Raw genomic sequence first — 6,831 nt, 5'->3', positions numbered from 1 at the left:
TTGGAAGAGTACTAGGAGGGAGTTCAGTAATTTTCTTGCTCAGCTGTCCCACTTGTGCCTCCAAATTCCTAATGGAGGACCTTGTTTCAGTCATGAAACTTTGAGTGGTTTTGATTAGATCAGAGACCATGGTTGCTAAGTCAGAGTGGCTCTGCTTAGAATTCTCTGTCTGTTGTTGAGAAGATGATGGAAAAGGCTTGCCATTGCTAAACCTGTTTCTTCCACCATTATTGTTGTGGAAACCTTGTTGAGGTCTCTGTTGATCCTTCCATGAAAGATTTGGATGATTTTTCCATGAAGGATTATAGGTGTTTCCATAGGGTTCTCCCATGTAGTTCACCTCTTCCATTGAAGGGTTCTCAGGATCATAAGCTTCTTCTTCAGATGAAGCGTCCTTAGTACTGCCTGGTGCAGCTTGCATTCCAGACAGACTTTGAGAGATCATATTGACTTGTTGGGTCAATATTTTGTTCTGAGCCAATATGGCATTCAGAGTATCAATCTCAAGAACTCTTTTCTTCTGATTTGCCCCATTGTTCACAGGATTCCTTTCAGAAGTGTACATGAATTAGTTATTTGCAACCATTTCAATTAGTTCTTGAGCTTCTGCAGGCGTCTTCTTCAGATGAAGAGATCCCCCTGCAGAGCTATCCAAAGACATCTTGGACAGTTCAGACAGCCCATCATAGAAGATACCTATGATGCTCCATTCAGAAAGCATGTCAGAAGGACATTTTCTGATCGATTATTTGTATCTTTTCCAAGCTTCATAGAGGGATTCACCTTCCTTCTGTCTGAAGGTTTGGACTTCCACTCTAAGCTTACTCAATTTTTGAGGTGGAAAGAACTTTGCCAAGAAGGCATTGACTAGCTTTTCGCAAGAGTTCAGGCTTTCTTTAGGTTGTGAGTCCAACCATATCCTAGCTCTGTCTCTTACAGCAAAAGGGAATAGCATAAGTCTGTAGACCTCAGGGTTGACCCCATTGGTCTTGACAGTGTCACAGATTTGCAAGAATTCAGCTAAAAACTGATGAGGATCTTCCAGTGAAAGTCCATGGAACTTGCAATTCTGTTGCATTAGAGAAACTAATTGAGGCTTAAGCTCAAAGTTGTTTGCTCCAATGGCAGGGATAGAGATGCTTCTCCCATAGAAGTCGGGAGTAGGTGCAGTAAAGTCACCCAGCACCTTCCTTGCATTGTTGGCATTGTTGTTATTTTCGACTGCCATAGGTTCTTCTTCTTTGAAGAAATCTGTTAGGTCCTCTACAGAGAGTTGTGCTTTAGCTTCTCTTAGCTTTTGCTTCAAGGTCCTTTCAGGTTCAGGGTCAGCTTCAACAAGAATGCCTTTGTCTTTGCTCCTGCTCATATGAAAGAGAAGAGAACAAGAAAATATGGAATCCTCTATGTCACAGTATAGAGATTCCTTGAGGTGTCAGAGGAACAGAAAAGTAGAAGAAATAGGTAGAAGAATTCGAACTTAGTGAGATAGAGTTCGAATTGTGCATTGAGGAGGAGTGTTACTCCATAAATAGAAGGATGTGAGAAGAGGGGAAGAAATTTTCGAAAATAAATTAAAAAGATTTTAAAAACATTTTGAAAAATTAATTGATAATTTTCGAAAACTAAAAGAGGGAAAGAAATCAAGTGATTTTTGAAAAAGATTTTGAAATTAGAAATAAAAAAGATATGATTGAAAAGATATGATTTGAAAAACAATTTAAAAAGATTTGATTTTAAAAATTAATGACTTGGCTAACAAGAAAAGATATGATTCAAACATTAAACCTTTCTCAACAGAAAAGGCAACATACTTGAAATGTTGAATCAAATCATTAATTGATAGCAAGTATTTTTGAAAATGGAAAGAAATTGATTTTGAAAACATATGATTGAAAAGATATGATTTGAAAAAGATTTGATTTTGAAAAACTTTGAAAACTTGAAAAAAAAAATTTGAATTAAAAACAGAATCTTCCCTCTTGTGCCATCCTGGCGTTAAACGCCCAGAATGGTGCACATTCTGGCGTTTAACGCCCAAAGCACTACCCTTTTGGGCGTTAAACGCCCAGCCAGGCACCCTGGCTGGCGTTTAAACGCCAGTTTGCCTTCTTCACTGGGCATTTTGAACGCCCAGCTTTTTCTGTGTAATTCCTCTGCTGAATGTTCTGAATCTTCAATTCTCTGTTTTATTGACTTGAAAAGACACAAATTAAAAATATTTTTGGATTTTTAATAATGAAGAATAATCAAAATGCAATCAAATAACAATGCATGCAAGACACCAAACTTAGCAGTTTGTATACTACTGACACTAACAAAATGAGAATGCACATGAGAAATAACAAAACCCTCAAGTCAAGAGAATTCAAAGATTAGAGCAAGGAAATCATCAAGAACATCTTGAAGATTAATGAAGACACATGCATGAATTCGAAAAATGCAAGAAGAACAGAAACATGCAATTGATACCAAACTTAAAATGAGACACTAGACTTAACAAGAAACATACAATATTTTTGGTTTTTTATGATTTTGTAATTTTTTTTTGGATTTTTCAAAAATTAAGTGGAAGAAGAAAATAAAGATATCAAAATTCTTAATGAGAATTCCAGGAATCATGCAATGTTAGTCTAAAGCTTAGTCTAAAGGAATTAGACATGGCTAGCCAAGCTTCAGAAGGACATTGCATTCAAGAGCTAAATTGATGAGAATCAATCAGCTTTGGTGATGATAAGAACATCACCTTAAAACACTAGAATTCATTCTTAAGAACTCTGAAGATAAATACCTAATCTAAGCAACAAGATGAACCGTCAGTTGTCTAAACTCGAAACAATCCCCGGCAACGGCGCCAAAAACTTGGTGCTGTTGCCGGATCAAAAATTTGGCACTGATGTTACCGGACCAAAAGCTTGCCGAAAACTCGAACAATCCCCGGCAACGGCGCCAAAAACTTGGTGCACGAAATTGTGATCACTACTTTTCACAACTCAAATAATCCCCGGTAATGAATCCAAAAACTTGGTGCTCAATACCATGGTATAAACACAACTTCGCACAACTAACCAGCAAGTGCACTGGGTCGTCCAAGTAATAAACCTTACGCGAGTAAGGGTCGATCCCACGGAGATTGTTGGTATGAAGCAAGCTATGGTCACCTTGTAAATCTCAGTCAGGTAGATTCAAATGGTTATGGATGATATATGAATAAAACATAAAGATAGAGATACTTATGTAATTCATTGGTGAGAACTTCAGATAAGCGAATGGAGATGCTTTGTCCCTTCCGTCTCTCTGCTTTCCTACTGTCTTCATCCAATCCTTCTTACTCCTTTCCATGGCAAGCTGTATGTTGGGCATCACCGTTGTCAGTGGCTACAGTCCCGTCCTCTCAGTGAAAATGTTCAACGCACCCTGTCACGGCACGGCTAATCATCTGTCGGTTCTCAATCAGGTTGGAGTAGAATCCATTGATTCTTTTGCGTCTGTCACTAACGCCCAACCTTCAGGAGTTTGAAGCTCGTCACAGTCATTCAATCATTGAATCCTACTCAGAATACCACAGACAAGGTTTAGAACTTCCGGATTCTCTTGAATGCCGCCATCAATTCTAGCTTATACCACGAAGATTCAGGTTAAAGAACCCAAGAGATAAACATTCAAGCCTTGTTTGCTTGTAGAACGGAAGTGGTTGTCAGTCACGCGTTCATAAGTGAGAATGATGATGAGCGTCACATAATCATCACATTCATCAAGTTCTTGGGTGCAAATGAATATCTTAGAACAAGAACAAGCTGAATTGAATAGAAGAACAATAGTAATTGCATTAATACTCGAGGTACAGTAGAGCTCCACACCTTAATCTATGGTGTGTAGAAACTCCACCGTTGAAAATACATAAGAACAAGAGTGATCATTGGCCTCGGCCCCAGAGAGGGAACCAGAAGAACCAAGATCTGATCTAAGAACTAGATGTCCCAAGATGAAAATACAATAGCAAAAAGGTCTTATTTATAAAGAACTAGTAGCCTAAGGTTTACAGAAATGAGTAAATGACAGAAAAATCCACTTCCGGGCCCACTTGGTGTGTGCTTGGGCTGAGCATTGAATCATTTTCGTGTAGAGACTCTTCTTGGAGTTAAACGCCAGCTTTTGTGCCAGTTTGGGCGTTTAACTCCCATTCTTGTGCCAGTTTCGGCGTTAAACGCCGGGCAGTTTTGAGCTGATTTGGAACGCCAGTTTGGGCCATCAAATCTCGGGCAAAGTATAGACTATTATACATTGCTGGAAAGCCCAGGATGTCTACTTTCCAACGCCGTTGAGAGCGCGCCAATTGGGCTTCTATAACTCCAGAAAATCCACTTCGAGTGCAGAGAGGTCAGAATCCAACAGCATCTGCAGTCCTTTTAGTGTCTGAATCAGATTTTTGCTCAGATCCCTTAATTTCAGCCAGAAAATACCTGAAATCACAAAAAACAAACAAACTCATAGTAAAGTCCAGAAAAATTAATTTTAACTAAAAACTAATAAAAAATATACTAAAAACTAACTAAATCTACTAAAAATATACTAAAAACAATGCCAAAAAGCGTACAAATTATCCGCTCATCATTCTCTCTCTAGAAACTAACTAAATCATGGTGAAAACTACTATTAATTGCTCTCTCCCTTGACCCATATTGAATTCTGCATGAAATAGTCTTTGGAATCAGTTGGATTTGGGTCTGGAAAGCTTAGAAATCGCTCCTAATATTTTCACTTTAATGGGGTCACATGCGAGCTGTGACACGCATGGGTCACACGTATGCGTTGCTTGGCATTTTCTTCTCACACGTACGCGTCGCCATGCGACTTCATATTCATGCGTGCGCGTCTGTCACGTGTGCGCGTCGATATATGCCCTCCAAATCCTTGATTTTCCATGCATTCTCCACTTTACATGCTTTTCTCTTCATTCCTTTGATCCATTACTAACCTTTTCATCCTGAATTCACTAACAAACACATCAAGACATCTAGTGTAATCAAAGGTGAATTAAAATTAGCAATTAAAGACCTAAAAAGTATATTTTTACACTTAAGCACTAATTAAGGGAGAATTACAAAACCATGCTATTTTATTGAATAAATGTGAGAAAAATTGATAAAATCTACTAAATTAAGTACAAGATAAGCCCTAAAAATGGGGTTTATTAACCTCCCCACACTTAAACCAAGCATATCCTCATGCTATACTCAAGAAAGAAACAAGGGATATCAACATTTATTTAATGCAAACTATCTATATGCAACCTATCTAAATGCAATCTATCTAGATGAATGCAACTACTTGGTCAAAATAAATCAACTTCCAAGAAAGCATATATGCACATGAGGGCTAAAGGTATTAACAACCAAGTCAAACCACAATTGAATTGAGTTATTAAAAGATTTTACAAACTTGCAAGAAAAGTGATGATTCTAGGTGAACACATGTAATTGAGCAATCGAACCCTCACCGGATATGTATCTGCTTTAGTCACTCAAGTGTTTGGGGTTGATTCACTCAATTCTCCCCTAATCATGCTTTCCAAGATTCTAATAATCAACAATTATTTCATGCATGCAAACAAATATCATGAGGAGTTATCCATAGGTTGTAATGGGACTAGGGTTAAGCTAGGATTGTATATGGTTAAGTGGACTAGAATTTGAATCTTTGATTAACCTAAGCTTCCCACCTAACCTATATAACAACTTATAAAATTTAAATGCTAACCTAACTACCCATAATTCTCACTTTCTCACATATTCATGCATTCTCTTTTGATCACCACACACATGCATTGATTATTATTGAACTTCATTTTGGGACATTTTGTCCCCTTCTTATTGTTTTTTTTCTTTCTTTTTCTATGTTTTTTTTTCTTTTCTATATATATTTTTTTCTTTTTATTTTTCTTTTGTTTTTTGCTTTCTCTTTTTGATGTGATTATATACAAATATCAATGCATATGGTTTAAACATAATTAATGCATGAACATGTATCTAATTCCCAATATTTTCGATAGAAATACAAAACACACCCTTTTTCTCAACCAATGTTCCAAGTTTTCCCACACTTGAATGATACACACACTCACTAGCCTAAGCTAATCAAAGATCTAAATACGGGATATTTATTGTTTTTCACTTAAAGGCTTGTAATGTGCTAAAATTAAGAACAAGAGGGGATTAAAATAAGCTCAAAGTTGGCTAACAATGGAAGATAAAAGGTAAGTCTATTTGGGTAAGTGAGCTAATGAAACAATAGCCTCAATCATATAAATGCATGTCTACACAAAATAATGGACATATAGAATCAAACAAATTAAAGATTACAATCATAGAAAGAGAATAATCACACACAAGGATGAAAATAAGTGGTTATATGGTGTAACCACAAAATTAGGCTCAAAACTCACAAGGTTGTGTGTTCATAGCTCACAAATATGATCCACAATGTATAATTCAAGCAAGTTCTATGAAATGTTTTCACTCAAATCAATTGGAATACCCTATAGAAAAATAAATCCTTGGAAAACTTCATCATTTTGACTAAGCTTATTATATATGTATGCAAAATAAGAAAATGCAACTAAAAATCCTAAAAGACCTAAAAAATGAAATGCAAAGGTATTGGGATTAGAAATTTGTCACCCAAAAATGCCGACTAATCAGACGACCTCCCCACACTCAAAAGTTTGCACCGTCCTCGGTGCATTCAAAGATGAGCAAGGGGGTACGACGACTTTCCGAGTTGCCACCTTCAACTGGTGGATCAACCGGCTGCTGCATGTTCTTTCTTCCGCTT

The 6,831-nt window shown here is 37.0% G+C and overlaps 1 non-coding gene across 1 annotated transcript; it reads left to right on the top strand.

Annotated features, from left to right (window-relative positions):
• The first annotated feature begins 715 nt into the window (after positions 1-715).
• LOC130972195 (small nucleolar RNA R71) lies at positions 716-823 on the top strand. The gene has a single exon (XR_009083389.1). It is a non-coding gene; the product is annotated as a small nucleolar RNA R71 (small nucleolar RNA).
• The last annotated feature ends 6,008 nt before the right edge of the window (positions 824-6,831 follow it).

Source organism: Arachis stenosperma, chromosome 3 (assembly GCF_014773155.1).
Source record: "Arachis stenosperma cultivar V10309 chromosome 3, arast.V10309.gnm1.PFL2, whole genome shotgun sequence".
NCBI classification, from domain to species: domain Eukaryota; kingdom Viridiplantae; phylum Streptophyta; class Magnoliopsida; order Fabales; family Fabaceae; genus Arachis; species Arachis stenosperma.
This window is presented reverse-complemented; position numbering and strand designations above follow the sequence as displayed.